At 44.5% G+C, this 13059-nt stretch overlaps 1 long non-coding RNA gene across 1 annotated transcript in view; it reads right to left on the minus strand.

The window, feature by feature from the left end:
* LOC105476451 (uncharacterized) overlaps positions 1 to 13059 on the minus strand; it is a 588325-nt gene that overhangs the window by 16860 nt on the left and 558406 nt on the right. The window contains exon 8 of the long non-coding RNA XR_011611091.1: positions 9030 to 9112. This is a non-coding gene — a long non-coding RNA (uncharacterized lncRNA). The remainder of the gene's footprint in view (positions 1 to 9029; positions 9113 to 13059) is intronic.

Consider the following 13059-nt stretch of genomic DNA (forward strand, 5'->3'; position numbering starts at 1 on the left):
CTTTGTCGCTGTTCTGAGCACCTTAGTTCCAGATTTTAAGAGTTAGGCCCTCCCAGTCATCTTCATCCCTTCCCGCTTTCATAAGGAGTGGAGAGCCACAGTCCCTCTCACCAGGATCAGCTCCCCATGGGCTGCACTGTCCTGTCCCAGGAAACCTTCCCATCCTCCTATGTTTGCATTATGGAAGGTCACATATGTCGAATATTGGCTTCTCCATGGAGTTCCCATCTCCCTGCAGGAGCCCCCAAACTTCCCTCCCCACTCTTTTCTGAGCTGTCATCTCTATGAAGGCAGCCTTGACAGAGTGAGCACCATGCAGGCTAGGAGTGCTCCCAGATCCACTTGGACATTTTTTCTCGGGTTATGTGGAGGGAAGTAGCAGAGAGACGTTGCAGCAACAAAGGACTGAGTGCAAGCAACGGAGAGATGGAGAATAGGCATTTTCTTCTAATCATCATATTGTCCCTTCAGAGATACTAAGGCAAGTGCCTTATCTGGAGGCAACGTAGCCAAGGCATTTCCAACATGGAAGGTGTGGTGGAGGCAGAGGCCTTCACAATCACCTGGAATGGCTATCTATCAATCAGTCAGCACCCATCAGGAGCCCAGACCTACACTAGGCTGGGGGTGGGAATGGGTGAAAGAGACACCAATGATATAAAATGGGTAAGTCCCACCCAACGAAAATATTATCCAAAATGAAGACAACACAGCAGATGTGAGGCAGCGAGTCCTGCTGTGGGCATTATTCCAGGAAGGGAGAGACCACTGTGAGTCATGGGGTGTGCTTGACATGAGGTGGTGAGTCACGAAGTAGGTGTGGTGCTTAACAGGGAGTGGGGGCATGCAAGTGGGTAGCACTTTAAGGGGTTTGTATGTAGCCGGGGTGTCTGCCTAATCTGAGCCTTGGGTGTGCACAAATGGCAGAAGGCTGAATTGTATCATGATTATAGCTTTTTTTCTTTAATTTTATTTTTTAATGGACAAATAATAATTGTACATATTCATGGGGTACACAGCAATGTTTCAATACACATGATGTATAGTGATCAGATCAGGGTAATTAGCATATCATCATCTCAGACATTTAGCATTTATTTGTGTTGGGATCACTTAATATCCTCCTTTTAGCTATCTGGAACTATGTATTATTGTTAACTCTAGTCATTCCACAATGCTATAGGACACCAGAATGTATTCTCCATGATCACAGCTTTCTAATTCTTTTCTGATAGACTGTCTTATCTGGTCTCACTGGCCAAAACGCAGCGTTGGAATCCTCTAGGATATCACTAGCAGTTATTGTGAGTTCCAACCTGAGAATCAATTCATTTACAATTCTTGAACCCATAGCAACAAGAATAAAAAAGAAAGAGAAAATTTGGAAGTTATCTCATGGGGGGAATAAAGACAAGTGTGAAGGTGCCTTAGGGAGGGGAAGGAGCAGATAAAACAGATCACTGCCTCCTTTATGCCCCAAGTACTCAATGCACTTGCCAACCAGAACATTTTAACGGCTTATTTTATGCAGTTATTTGCTATCTCATTTAACCATGAGTCCTTTGGGAGTTAGGAATATCTTATTTTCTCTTCTATACCCAGCGTTAAGCACGGTATCAATATCAATAGACAAAAATATCAATAAACATGTATTGAATGAATGAGTGAAGGAATAAATGAAAGAATAAAGAACTGGTGGTCCCGGAGAACAAAAATGGTGATACCACTGACAGAAATGGAAGATCAGGAAGGAGGGCCAGAACAGTGTAACAGAAAGTTGTATAAAAGCAGTTTTCATCTCGATACGAGAAAGAACTCTACAGAGGCCAAGAATATCTCAAGAAGCACTTGGCCTCATGGAAAGGTATTAATGGTGAGGATAAAGATAGCTACCATTTATCTCATGTTCACCTTATGCACCCCTCACTGAAGCCTGGTTACACAGGAACTGTTACCATCCCCATTTTACAGGTGGAAAAAATGAGTCTCCAGGAGGCTGTGTAACATGCCCTAAGTGACAAAGCTGGTAAGTGCAAAACACAAGCTTTAAACCCCACCTCACCGTAATTGCTGCCCCTCACCATAATTGCTGCCCCTCAACAACAAAGTTCAGACCCTGGGAGTGTGTATCTGATGGCCTCATGCTCCTCATCCTCTCACTCCTCACCCTGGTGTTGTGTTGCTCTCACATTGTAAACAGCCTCCTCCCTCAGACTTCCTCTTCAGAGACCAGCCCATTCCCAGGTGGAGAAGCACTCCTCTGTACTTGATGCTGGTGTCTCTTTGACCCATCCCCAAGGCAATTGGGGTGGAGAGGCAGGGGGTTGCTTCTGGGGCAGGCCTAGACCTCTGTGCCACTTGGAGCCCACTCTTCCAACATGGCCTTGCCTCCTCCCTCTGATAGCTTCCCAGGGAGTGTAGGGATTCACCTCGCACAGAGAAGTTCGGCCCTTGCCCAGCTCCTGAGAATTAGCCTCTCAGCCCTTGGAATATCTGCCCAGTAAGAGCACCTTCGTTTTTACCTGAGGTCCTTGGTCTCAGTCTCAGATTGACTTCTGGAGGGGCAGGAGACTGAGGTAAGTCATGCAGGAGCTCCATGCCTACATGAGCAACCCTTGATAAAAACTGGACACCAAGGCTCAGTTGAGCTTCCCTGGTTGGCAACGCTTTGTGTGTGTTGCCAACATCATTTGTGAGGGAATTAGGAGCTGTCTGCTGACTCCACTGGGAGAGGATAAGGGAAGTCCACACCTGGAGTTCTACTGGACTATGCCTCTGCACCTTTTTCCATTGCTGATTTTCACCTGTAACCTTTTGCTAATAAACTGTAGCTGTGAGTCTAACAGCTTTGCTGAATTCCATGAGTCCTTCTGGTGAATTATTAAAGCTAAGAGTGGTTTTGGGGACCCCTGAATGGCAGTCTTCTTGACCCCCATTGCTCTTGCCTGTTCCATCTTATCCCCTTCTGCTTCAGAGCTGAGCCTGGCTCTCTGCCTATTTCCTTGTACCTGCCTCTTGGACCTCTCTGCCTTTAAATTTGCATTGCATTGTGGGATGGCACACCTAGTATCCAGCAATCAGCCTAGCCAGGCCCATGGCCAGCCCTTGCTCCTAGAGAATCCCAGCCCAAACCAGAGCACTTATCTCTTTCCTCCCCAGGGAAAGGGGTCCAGAGAGTGACCCACCAAAGCTGAACAACTGCCTGACCTAGAGACATCCAGAAGAAGGGGTGAACGATGAACCCAATGATCTTTAAGCTTCTTCTCAAATTCTACGGTTCTGATTCCTGGATGTGTCCATTTAGTTTGGATATTTTGAGTTTGAGATAATGACAGGATTTTCAAGTGGAAGCGTCCTCTTGAATGCTCACAGAGATGGCTGGGGAGACAGAGGTCGGTGGGAGAATATTCCATGATCGGGCCCTGCTTGGAAGATGAAAAGCCTGCAGGGAGCTCAGATTGCATACAGAGACTTAGGAGTCCAGGAAACCAACTAGCTGAGCTGCCTTTCATAGCATAGCTGTGGCTTCCCAGAGCTTGCTGGGGAAGGCTCCCCTTTCCTCCCTGCCAATTTCTCCACCCCACCTGGCACCAAAGGGCCTAGCCTCCAAGTCACAATTAAAGCTGTGCAACAATGGTAATTGCTGTATCTGACCTCCCTTCAGATAACAAGGGAATCCCTCTCCCTAATTAGCCCTGCCGCTGGTAGACCAGCAAAGCCAAATGTTTATTATGGGATGAATGCTCTTACCGTAAATTTTGACATATGCTGTGGAAAGATGTTGGATAAATAAGACTTCAGAGGCATGGGTTGTTTAAATAATGAATACCCACTGCTGTGGGTGATGAGGGTGGAGGGGAGTGAGGCAAAAAAGAAGCAGAGGATCCTGGATCCATGCTCAGAGCCCAGGGAAAGACACAGTTGGTTCGGAAAGAAACAGACGGAGGGATATGGCAATGCCAGCAGGAAAGCTAGGGTGAAGAAGAGAGTGTGCTGGGCTCCACGCTGCACTCACCGCTCCTGTTGTCCTGCAGAAATGCCCTCCCATCCCCCACACCCACTCACTTCCATTCCTAGTGCCCTGGGAAGCAATGACAAATGGCTTGTGAAACAAAGTCAGAGGGGAGGTAGGAGAAACTTCCTCCCCACAAAGACTAAAGCCAATGCCTGTCTGCACAGGCCCTGAGTTTACTGTTGTTGATGTCTTGCTTCTTCCCAGGGAAGGGGAGGGTGAGTACATGGAAGCCTAATCTTGCACTTTGGCTTCGTGGGGTGGCCAAGATGTGCAGAGAAAATCATTGCAACCAATCAAGGACCCCCCGCCCATGACATTCTGAAGCACTGAGGAAGGGAGAATGCTGGTTTTATGATTTCCATCTATCCCCTTCAGGTCTAGCTCTGATCAAGCAGACCACACACTATGAAAGAAAGATCCTTAGATGTGACTTATGCCTGGATTTGGAAAGACTCCTCTCTTCCCCCATCCCATGGGCTCAGGCCCAGAGGGCTGATCCACAAGCAGATCTCACAAAGATGGCTGTGTCTCTTTCAGTTCCTCAGTTTCCAGTCAATCAAGGAGAGAGACATCCTTTCATCTCAGTGAATGGGGATTTGTCCAACAACTATAGGTAGATGTCAGGGAAGCAGAGGGACTCCCAGTAACTGCATAGACAGCCAGGCTCTGGGGAGACCATGCTTGTTTCAGACACATTGTCCAGCCTTTGACCTCCACTCGTCAAGTCCACACTTCAGCCACTTGTTCTCTGCAAATAGGGTGGCTCATGACCCTCACCTGTTTCTCTTCAGAACAAGCCCAAATCTCAGTGTCTTACAAACAGCAAAGGCCTATTTCCATTAATGATACATGTCCGTATAGGTCAGCAGAGGCCTCTGCTCCACTTGGTCACTCAGGGATCCAGGCTTTGGAATTTACTATGGCCAAGAGAAGACAGCTGGAGGGCCATTTGTTGGCTCTTGTATGCTTCAGCCTAGAAATGACATGAGCTGCTCATGGACAAGACCTAGTTCCATGGCTCCACCTTAGTATGAGGGGGCTGGGACACGTGGGGGAACATTTGGGAAGCAGCACTATTTATGCCCCAGACCATGTCAAATGGGCTGGAGCAAATTAGCATTCCTAGTAGTGCCTTTAAGCCTCACCTTCCTCTCCTCTACACACCAGAACAGGACAGGACCAGAGGTCCAGTGGGTACCCAGTCTACATGGCCCCTCGATTTATAGATGGAGAAACTGAGGCCAAGCAGGTTGTGATTAGCTTGGTTACAAGCCCCTGCCAGGCTGCCTCTGCCAGCTGTTTTCCAGGACAGTAGTGATCCTCCAGCGCCCTTTCCCTTGGTATCTCCTGGTTTGTTCACTGGTGCCTTCTCCCTTGTAATTTTTATTTCATTATTCTCCTCTCCTCATTCTGAGAAACTTCCAAATGTCATTCTTTCTTTAGTTTTTCACCTCCACAGAGCCCTCCTTTTCTTTGTCTCCCTCCCTCGGGCAGGCTCTTTCCCTGTGAAGGGCTCTTTTTTTCTTCTCCTACAGAGCACACTGACCTTTTCCTCTTCTCCGTAGGACAAAGCCCGGCCTGGCATGCTCCTAACGGGAATTGGCTCTAGAAGTTCCGGTAATTGCTCTGTCCTTATTATTGAATCTGTGAAGCCAGTCTTGGTCAAGGCGGCCCCTCCCTTTCACCCACTCACTTGCTGGAGTCAGACTGCAGATGGGCTGCTAACGAGGTGACCAATTAATAAGCGCTAAATAATCCCCAAATGTTCTTTTTCTCCCTGGCCTGATTTTCAGGCCCCTTTGTTCCTCCTTGGGAACCTGTCCTCTATGACAGGGCCACAATGGGGACTATTCCCAAACCTGACCCTGTGAGATGCTGACGCACTCAAGCCAGAGTCACAAGACCCTGTTGCCCAACTCTTTTGCTCTGGGGGGCATGGGAGCAAGGAGGGTTCCTGCCTCTCAGGCATAGTAATACAACTACCCTACATCATTGACCACTTACCATGTGTTATATAATCCTGGTGAAACCTTTCATTTACTCATTCCTCCAAACAGGCATGAATTGAGTACTTCTGAGGTGCCAAACACTACACAGCTCCAGGCGGTCTGAGCCTTAGACTTGGGTGAAAGTGACCCTCACCTCAGGGCTTCATGCTTCGAAGCACATTCCTGGTAATTTTCCAGGCCCTTCTCTGGTGCCTGGTACCTATTGATGCTGCCAGTGCTGACCAGGTAGGGACTCCTGAGCCCTATGTGAGCCCTGTTCCTGTTTCTTCCTACCTCTCCCCGCCACACACCCAACCCCACTCCTCTCCCCGCCCCCCAGCCCCCGCCCTCCACACACACACACACACACACACACACACACACACGGTTGACCAGATGCTCTGAAGCAATTCTAGGAGACTGGACTGGTGAGTACATTGCTCCCTCTGACTGACAGTATTTCTTCCATGGGTTTCCATGAAATATTGCCACTAGGATGGTTCTGGCTTCCTCACTCAAATTGCTTATATAGACAGAGGTCCCACAGGGGGAAAAAAAAATGTGCCCAGGACTCTACATATCCTCCTGGTGGCCTTGACACTAGAGATATGATGGTGAGAAAGACAGAAACAATCCCTGTCCCCATGGCAGTCATAACACAAACATCAATCAAATGAGGACCAGAGACTATGATCAAAGGTATCTGAGACTCCACAAGGGAACTGACTGCTGAAGGAGGAAAGCTCTGGCCTAGAAGCAGCGAGATGGTAGTTTTGAGGACAACTTTACCAGCAAGTGAGAGAAACTCAGCACAAGCTGACTCATACAAAAAAAGAGATGAGAACTAATTGGCTATTAAGGGATCTCTTAAAGGGTCCAGGGGTGTTTGTCTTCAGGTATGGCTGGATCCAGGTGCTCAGATGATATATTCTCAAGATCAATCACCTTCCCTCTCTTCACTATCCTTTTTTAAAATTGGAGCATAACTTACACACAGCAAAATGTACAGATCTTAAGTGTACATGTCAATGAATTTCTACACAAAAAATTACTACCCAGATCAAGCTACAGAATTTCCAACATCCCATAAGGTTTCTCTTTGCCTCGCCATAGACAACAACTGCTTAAGGGTAGCCACTATGCTAACTCCTGTCACCATTGTTTAGTCTTTCCTGTCCCTGGTTTCATATAAATGGGATGATAAGGTAGTATTCTTACATGGCTGACTTTGCTCAGTCAAAATCATGATTGTGAAATGTGTGCCTCTGATGTTTGTTCTTTTCATTGCTGTGTACCATTCCACTATATGCACACACCACAAATTATTGTTCATAAACACATAGACTGTTTTCAGTTTTGGCTCTTATGAGCAAAGTTGCTATGTGCATGTCTTTGGGTCAAGAAAACCACTCATTTCTGTTGGGCACCTAGGAGTAGAGTTGCTGAAAAACAGAGCCTATGTATGTTTAGCCTTTGTGGAACTTTCAAAGAGTTTTCTGAAGCAGTGATCACTATTTATACTCCCATTAGCATTTTTAAATTGGACTTTATATCTTTTGCTTACTGATTTCTAGGAGTTCTTCATATATTCTGAATATTACAGTCCTTTGTCTGATACATAAGTTAAAAATATCTTGTCCTAATCTGTAGCTTGCTTCTTCTCTCTCTTAATGGTATAGTTTTATGAAAAGAAGCCCTTAATTGACTAAAGTCCAACTTAACATTTATTTTGTGTTTACTGTTGTGTGTGTACATATTCATGTATATCCTATTAAAGAAAACTCAGATGACTCCAAAGTCAGGAATATGTTCTCCCTTGTTTTCTTCTATAAATTTAATTGTTTTAGCTTTCACATTTAGAGCTATGATCCTTCATGCATTAATTTTGGGGAATGATGTCAGATAGAGATCAAGGTTCATTTTTTTCTGTATGAATATCCAATTAACCCACACCATCAATTAAAAAGTGCAACTCTTCCTCTCCTGAAGGATGGTGGAATATTTGTTGTAAATCATGTGATTGTACATATGTCCCCATTTTCTTTCGTCTTACATTAGCCACTGAAGTGGTCACTTTGTGTGCTGGCAAGATTGTCCTCTGTAACCCTGGGCTTACATCTAATCACCTTAGCAGCTCCAGATGAAAAGCACACCTCTTTCTCATCAGTAGTCCCAGCATTGCACTTGGCTTTCTATAGCAGTCTTGCATCAGTCCCTAGGGTCAAACGCTGAATGGCCAGTGTTTGGTCACATGCCCACCCCCGAGGGTGGGGCGAAGGATGCAGAGAATCCCACCCAAACCTCTGGACTGGAATGGAAAAGGGGTAGTTCTTCAAGGAAACTTGGGATGCTGTTACCAAAAGAAAGGGAAATGGATGCTGGGCCAAACAAAACAAATACTACTTAGACTCCATGACCATTGGGCCCCTTGATCTTTGAAGTTGTCATTCTCCTGTGCTAGCTTAACTGTGGGGTGCTTCTGGACACCAGGCACTATGTAAAGCATTGCAGGTGGTACAGACTGCTTTAAGATTTTGTACACAGCCTGCCTCGATGACAGATAAGATGAAGGAAAGTTGAAGAATGCCACAGCATGACTGAATCTCCTGGCTTATCAAGGGACCCTGGCCGGTGTTGGGTGCCTCCGAGTTGCCACCATTAGGCTACCCAGGGAAGGCAGGTCCATAGAGTTTCACATCATGCCTCATTTCACCAGGTGTGATTTCCAATGAGACATCGCTCCACTGGGGACTAATGATGCGGGGAGAGTAGAGCAGGGAGGCTGTGATTTCCAATATGCACCAGCCAGTCATTACTAGCAGGAAATGGATTTTTGCTGGGTAATCAAAGTCAAATCCCTCACTTTTCCCACCCCTAAGTGCCCCTGCCACTGGCCCCCATCACACGCAAGGTGACTTCACTGTGCCCTGTTCCCTGAGTCCTCAGCAAACCAAAGTCCAAGCCAGGCTCCCCACCATTCCCCTTTCCCCTCCCAACGAGACTGGACATACCCTCTCCTAGGATACCTGGATTCCTGTGTGCGAAGGCAGGCGGTGTGGAGAAGCAGAGGGAAGGAGGAGGGCTGAGGTCACAGGAGGGAGGTCTTCACCTGGCGGGGAGTGCAGGGGAAGTAAAGCAACAATGTCAGAGGTTTAATCAACCTTTGAAGACTTCACAGTGTTTGGACTGAAGTGTGTGAATAATATTCATTTGGATTGGCACCTGTGCACACCACTGAAAGGAAAATAGCATTTTGTCGCTGTTGTGATGAGGAGCAAGCAGTCTAGGGAGACAGGCTGTGCATCCTGGCAGCTGTGAAGGTGGGTTTTTTTTTCCCCTTTTGTTTCCGACTCACTGTGACCCTCTGACTCCTTGAAAATCCAGTGGCTCTTGAGTCAACGCCTGACATTCCTTTTTTCTGCTTCTCCAGACAGAGCGGGGACAAGAAAAACCTGGCAAGGGCATTCAGCCATGATGGGAGAGGGCCTGCCACCAGCCCCCTGGGTGGCCCTGGACAAGTGGGATTGTACCTCTGGGCCTCAGCTTCCCTGGGTGCCACTGGCAGGTAATCTGCCTCTCCTTCCTTACTCCCCGCTTTGGTGTGAGAGTCATAACAAGAGAGGTGACTCTGAAAGTCAAGAGGGTTATTTGAGGGTGAGGCCATTCCCCTCCTCCTGAAAGAAGCCCAGTGCCTTCAACCACTAAGACATTTGCCTCAAGTGGCATCTAGGGACCCAGCGTCTTGGATGAGTCCTTCCTCTCTTATTCCTCAGTGTTCATGCAACTTCACCATCCCTCATCCTTATTTCCCTCACACCCAGTTCAGTCAAGTCTCAGGGTAAAGAATCTCTATACCCCAGCCGTGGACATTGTTGAAAGCTGGGAATTGCCAGCCTTTGCCCTGAGCTCCTGGCCCAGCTCCCCAGGCACAATGGATTCTGATAATCATGCCTGTGCTCACGCTGCCCCATACCATTAACCTTGTCTCTTAGGGACACTGCAGCCTCCTGTAGATCAGAGCCCTTGTTCCTACTGTCAACTGATCCATCATGGCCATGAGGCTGCCTTGAAAAGAGGTGCTGATGCTGAGAACGGGTCAGCGCTCTAGACCGCCCTAGCCTGCCTGTCAGTGCTCTCCGGAGACTGAGCATTTTTCTCTCCAGTTACTGCTCTCTCTTCCTTCCCGGGGTACCCCCAGCCCCCATCTCTTCCAGCTTACTGTCCTGAAAACCTCCCCACTCTCTACCTCTCTTCCCACCTCCTTTCCTCCCTCTCCTTCCAATCCTTCACCTTCCCCCTTTCCTTCCCTTCTCCCTGATTTTTCTCACCTCTCCACTCCTTCTCCTCCAATCTTAGCCTGTCACTCCTTTTTCCTTCCCTACCCACATCTCCTCAGTTTTTTGTCTTCCAAGACAATTACCTCCAGAAGGCAGCCCAAGTTCCTCTTCCCAGCCAGCAGCAAAACAGTTTTAGTGTCGGACTTTCTAAACCATCACCACTGGATAATTTCTAAACACACATCTCACACCACGCATGGGGGATTAAGGACCTGCCGGAAGGTCTTGCGGTTGGTGGGGACACGCATGCCACACACAGCACAGACGAGCCCACCACACTAGTCACACAGGATGGGACTGTTTCCAGCCCCCACATTCCATCTGCCGGCAGCAAAGTGCAGCCACTGAGATTTAGAGTGGAAGAACCCTTATTAATCACCTGGGCTCCGAATTCATTGCAATCCCCGTACCAATGCCCATAATATAGTTTGTTTGCTGTTCAAACTAATATGTTTTTGGATATTAATGCCTAACATTATTTCAGTTGCTTCTACATTGGTTGGTTGGTTGGTTTACTATCTATACTATAGTATGATATATGATACCATAATATAGTTACTAATAAACACTAGTATAGTACCTACTAATAGTTTATACTAATTAGCATAGTAGATAGTATAGATACTAATATTAATATCTATATTATTGTATCATATATCATACTATAGTATATAGACTATAGTATAGATAGTATCTATAGTACAGTATCTATATTATAGTATTAGATAATATCTAATGTTAGATATTAATGCCTATCTAGAGAAAGGACTAAACTGGAAGAGCCACAGAAACCCTAAACAAAAATAAGAGAAAGAAACTGCTCCACATGGAATTAAAAATAGTTTAAAACCATCATAGTTAAAATAGTCCATTATTGGCGTGGGACGGGAGAGACAGCTCAATGGAAAAAATAGAAACCAGAAATAGGCCTAAACATAAAACATAATTTAGCCTATGATAGAGGTGGTATTTCAGATCAATGGAGAAAAAGGACTTGATCAGCGTTATTTGGGGGAATTGTCTAATTCTGTGCTGTCTAGTACAGTAACCACTGGCCATATGTGGCTGCTGTGCACTTGAAATGCCACCAGTCCAAAATATACACTCTATTTTGAAGAGTTGGTATGAAAAAACGTAAAATAGCTCATTAATAATTTGTATATAGCTAACGTGTTGATCTGATGTTTTGCATATAGTGGGTTAAATAATATATCTTATAATTACTTCTGCCTGTTTCTTTTTACTTTTTTAATGCGGCTAATAGAAAATTTTAAATTATATGTGTGGCTTACATCGTATTTCTATTGGATAGCAGTAGTCTAACCATATGTAAAAAGTAAAATTAGATCCCTATCTCACTCCTTATACCAAAAATAAAATCCAAATACATCAATGATTTTAATGTAAAATATGATATCCTGAAAGAAAATACAGATGATGTATTTTATTATTTTATTTTATATTCCTGGAATAGAGAAGATCATTGAAAACACAAAACTACAAATCTTTTTAAAAGATTGATAAATTTGATATAAAAAGTAAAATTGATTGTATACCAAAAGAAACTAATACCAAAACACAAGTTTAATAGGAAAAATATTTGTAACATATAATGGCAAAAAGTTAATTTGTTATAAGAAAAGCTCTTACAAACCATTTTTTAAAAAAACAAAATATGAACAGCTCTACAGAATTGGCAAAGGATATAAATTAGCTATTCAAAGAAAAATAGAAATTAAAAATCATCAATCCTGAAACAAGGGGTAAACCCGTAATGACTGTTGATTTGGAGTGATCTACTTATGGGAGTTCATGATATAGTCTCTCTACTTTTGCATATGATTGAAATTTTGTATAAAAAATCATCAAAGTGCATATAAAAATGCTCAACTGCACAATTAAAGAAATGAAAACTTGAAAACAGAACACTATTTTCTTCCAGCAGATTGACAAAACCTGAAAGATAATAAAGGTAGCAGGATACTAGCTCCCTCACTGTGAAGGTATAAATGTGTGCCACCTCTTTAAAAGACAAATTTGGCAATAATTATCAAAATTGTAAATGCATATATCCTTTGACCCAGAAACTGTACTTCTAGGAATTTGACCTACAAAAGCATAAACAAGTGCACAATAATAGTCAATGTAGTATTACAATAGCAAAAAATACCAACCAAACAACCTAGAAGCAACTGAAAAGTCAACAGTGACTAGAGAAGTAAATGTTGACCCAGCCATGCCATGGAATTATGCAGACATTAAGAATGAAGTAGACCTATGTATACTGATATGGAAATATCTCCAATCTGTATTAGTAAGTGAAAAAAGGAAATTATAAAAATTAACTATGATATAATTCTATGTGTAATTTTATAAAGATATAATTATGTTGTAATCACATCAAACATTTCTGGAAGAATCAGTCATATGTTGTTAGTTACCTCTCAGTGGTGAGAAGAACTCAAGAATAGGGAAGAAAATTGTTTAATTTCCGTTATCCTTTCATGCATTTGAACTCCTTTAAAAAAAAAATGCTTTGAAAAGATGTCCAACATCACTAATCATTAGAGAAATGTGAATCAAAGCAACAATGGGACACCTCTTCATATCCATTATCATGGCTATTGTAAAAAATATATATAGAGAGAGAGAGAAAGAGAGAGCAAGTGTTGATGAGGGTGTGGAGAACTGGAATCCTCATACACTGGTACCAGGAATG

Source organism: Macaca nemestrina, chromosome 12 (genome assembly GCF_043159975.1).
Source record: "Macaca nemestrina isolate mMacNem1 chromosome 12, mMacNem.hap1, whole genome shotgun sequence".
In the NCBI taxonomy this organism is placed as follows: domain Eukaryota; kingdom Metazoa; phylum Chordata; class Mammalia; order Primates; family Cercopithecidae; genus Macaca; species Macaca nemestrina.